Source organism: Pan troglodytes, chromosome 4 (genome assembly GCF_028858775.2).
Source record: "Pan troglodytes isolate AG18354 chromosome 4, NHGRI_mPanTro3-v2.0_pri, whole genome shotgun sequence".
Taxonomy (NCBI): domain Eukaryota; kingdom Metazoa; phylum Chordata; class Mammalia; order Primates; family Hominidae; genus Pan; species Pan troglodytes.
The window spans coordinates 42755736-42759225 of record NC_072402.2 but is presented as its reverse complement, the minus strand read 5'-3'; the positions used below and the strand labels follow the sequence as shown (position 1 = coordinate 42759225).

General features: G+C 51.0%; 1 long non-coding RNA gene across 1 annotated transcript; it reads right to left on the bottom strand.

Moving 5' to 3' along the window:
- Window positions 1-409: 409 nt before the first annotated feature.
- On the bottom strand, window positions 410-2995 carry LOC107974651 (uncharacterized). Its single transcript, XR_001717542.4, has 3 exons — window positions 2855-2995; window positions 2341-2444; window positions 410-754 (listed from the first exon to the last, which is right to left on the bottom strand). It is a non-coding gene; the product is annotated as an uncharacterized LOC107974651 (long non-coding RNA).
- Between the last annotated feature and the right edge of the window lie 495 nt (window positions 2996-3490).

The following is a 3490-nucleotide window of genomic DNA, read 5'->3' as shown; positions in this document are numbered from 1 at the left end:
GACTGGGTACCATGAGGTTAAGCCCAAAATACATTACTGTAGTCCCTCTAACAGGAAGGGTAGTCCTAAGAAAGCAGGGCCTTTGTACATCTTGTCCACAGCAGCCCCCACACAGCAGTGGACAAGATGCCTCATCCCCAGCACCTGCTTGGTGTTTGATGTTGTAGTTGGTGAGCAGCAAGTACTAGTAGAAAATGAATTACCTTTGTCACTCTGCCCCCTACAGTAGCGGAAGTGGAGATTCATAAAATCTCTCTACAAAACAGGACTGTCAAAGGACTGTCAAGCATTTAAAACCTGGTCAGACCAGTGGCAGCTCTCAAAGGGGCTTAAGGACAGCAATGTGGCTGACGGGAAACATGCTGGGCTTATGGATGCACTGGCACAGCCAACACAGTTTTTACTTCCATTACATTTTATTTCAGGTTTCCTGATGGAGTCTATAGGGAGGGGCTCAAACTTCTTCTCCCCTCCTTGGCACCACAGTGGCTCAGAGCAATAGGCTAGGGATGTGAAGCTGTGCTCATGAAAATTGGAGGACAAAAAAAAAAAAAAAAAAAAAAAAGACCGAAAGATGCAGGGGTCTTGGGAGAGGTTTCCCTCTGCTGCAGAGTCGGCCTCCCTACCCCTGAAAAGCAGGGAGTACGAGGAGGAATGTTTATGAAATGAAATCTGGGTAGTCGCCCAGACCTTCAGCGATAGATAATATGTAGAACATTCTGAAGGGACAGCATTTTCATCAGGCATCTAAAACCTGTCAGAAATGGAGCCCTAAATTACCATTCACTCTTCCACTGCGTGAACAACAGCCCATGTGGCCCACCCTCACCCCACCTCCCTGACTAAAGTGGAGATGGCTTAAAATAACCAGTTCTCTTTAAATGCATATGTATTCTAAAGGGGCTAATCCTGTAAATAAGGCATGCCTCCGTGAGATTTACTTTTGTAAGAATCTAACAACTAATATTAACGAGTATTTAGATTTAGGAAAGAGAAAGGTACTTCAGTATTTATTGGACTTTTCTTGCTTTCTTTTTTTGGAGGGGTGGAGAAAAGAGGATTAGTGAGGGGGATGTTATTAAGTTAAAGAAAACATTATTGCTTGTTTTGTATGCTCGAGGAATTAAGTTTATAATCTAGGAGAGGAAACAGGGCAAACACCGGAATGACTCTGAAACACATCTACGTCAATGGTAGCAAACAAATTACTGTGAGAGTCAGGGGAAGGAAGCGTTTTGCAACGCCTTGGAGGATTCTGACCAGCGGAGATGGGAAAAGGGGATGCCAGGCGTGAGAAGGTTCAAGAGAAGGTCTGGGGGCAGGAGAGCCAGGGGAATCAGACTGCTGGAGAAGGTGAGACAGACAAGTGCTCACAGGAGAGGTGGGTAAGAGAACTGGCATGGGAGCCAAGGTCATCCCAGGGAGGTCCGAGTCAGACAGGCTCGGGGCCATGACCAAACTTCTGCAGTGGATCTGGTGGGATCTTGTTCAATCAGCAGTCTGCAGCCTGGTGACTCAGAGGCAGGGAAAGCCACAGAGGCTTTTGGTGAGATAAGGGACATCAAGTTGGCCTTAGACAATCGCTGTGGTGGTGAGTGTTGGGTGGGCTGGAGGGAAGGGAATGGAAGAACGGGAGGCTGGCTGGCAGGCTGTCCCAGTGATCCAAATGAGAAGGAATGGAGGACTGGCCTACAGAAGGGACAGAGGACATGGAGGAAAAAAGACAGGAGAGGCAAAGCATGGACTTGGAAAATAGCAGGGAGAGGGGACTGGGCTGTGCCTTTACCCGGAGGAGTCCTTTTGAGCTATGCTGAGTTTGACAAGCTAGCAGGCCTCAAGGGCACTACTAGGAAAAAGGGGACACACACATGTCAGCCTCTAAGGAGGTGGAGGCCCTCTTGGAGGCTTTGAAGAGTCAAATGAACAGGGGGTACCAGAGGGTGGAAGCAGAGCAAGGAAAGAAGCGGGGTAAGCCTTTTGTAAAAGCTTTCAATTTTCTCTAGAGCAATTTACAAGAACCCACTAGGGAGGGGAAGTGGGAGCCTGAGGGGAACCCACTAGGGAGGGGAATTGGGAGCCTCTGTTACATAGTTTTATATCTTTCAAATTTTGAACTTCTTGCATATACAGTTCTACCTGTTGTAATTCAATTTTAAAGGGTTGGGATCCAGAGCCCTGGTGGCTGCTTGTTGTAGCAGACACCCTGCTTTTCACCCATATGAAGCTCTGGTGGCCAGCCCGGGGTAGGTGTTCAGAAACCTCAATGTTTCACTCCTTTCTACCCTCTATCTCCCAGACAGTTGAAGGTTTTTTTTTCTGTTTGGGATTCCACTTCATTACCTCCACCGAAAAAACATAACAAAGTTCTCGGTTTCATCCCAGACGCCTACAGGTCAAGGACGTTTTGGCTAGGCCATCTCTCAGCTGGCATCAGTGCCAAAATCCTGCGGAAAAGAAGAGAGTCTGAGAGAGTAGGGAAAGAGGTTGGTGGCGGCTGATTAGGAAACTGTGGAGAAAAGTCCTTGTCATTGCCCCAGGTAGAGCCGACCTGGGAAGCAGCATCGTCATTGGATTATCTCGGTCGTTCCCGCTCACTTAGGCCAAGCAGGCGATGGGTGTCTCGGTTCTGCCTGGAACTGCCGTTTTTTCGGAGGGTGGGCCGCACCCCGCAGTGCGTCCAACTCTCCCGGCTGCCTAGGTGTTCCTTGGGCTTGGGACAAAGCCCCCACAGCTTCCAGGTGGGCCCGGGGCGCACCCTAGCCCGGGATGGGGTAGCCAGCTTGCTCCCCGCCCCTCTCAAAGGCTGCCCATTCGTCCTTAATCTTTCTGGCAGATTCCACCAGGACTCCTTTACCATGAATTGTCCCACCGCGGGCCCCTGTGCCTTTCCGTCGCTGGCACCGAACTGCGTGGCGAGAGCTGGGACAAAACGCCGGAGCGGCCCGGCGGGGGACGCACAGGCGAGTCTCAGGGCCCCGCCCTCTCCCGTGTCCCCCTGTTCTGCGCGGGCGCGCTGTGCGGGCCTGGCCAGGAGCCGGGTCGGAACTCCGTGCAGCGATGGCAGCTCGGGCGCGCGCCTTGAGGAGCCGGTGGGGTGCTGGGGGACCGAGAAGGTCCCAAGGTCCGGGGCGCGCGCTTTGCTGCCGCTGGAAGCGTGCCCCAATTGTCACGCCGCGTGGTTCGCTCGGTTAAAGCCCCGACCCGAGGGTTAGCGAGCTGCTTCCGCCCAGTGGATACGAACCCGGACTGTCCTGAGTGCATTTTTTTCCTCCCTTATAGTCTGTTAAATTGACTAATAAACCCAACACAGCGTTCTCTGTGCGGCTTCAAAAAACTCAGTAATTTCGTTAGAAAACGTTGAAATCCGACCCCAAAGTATTCAGCCCAAATGTTTAGTTAAAGTAACCCCGTGGGTTAATAAACTAAACAAAGGCAACCCATGCAAAACCGGAGCAATGAAAACCAGGCTACATAAACGAAGGGAAGTTTA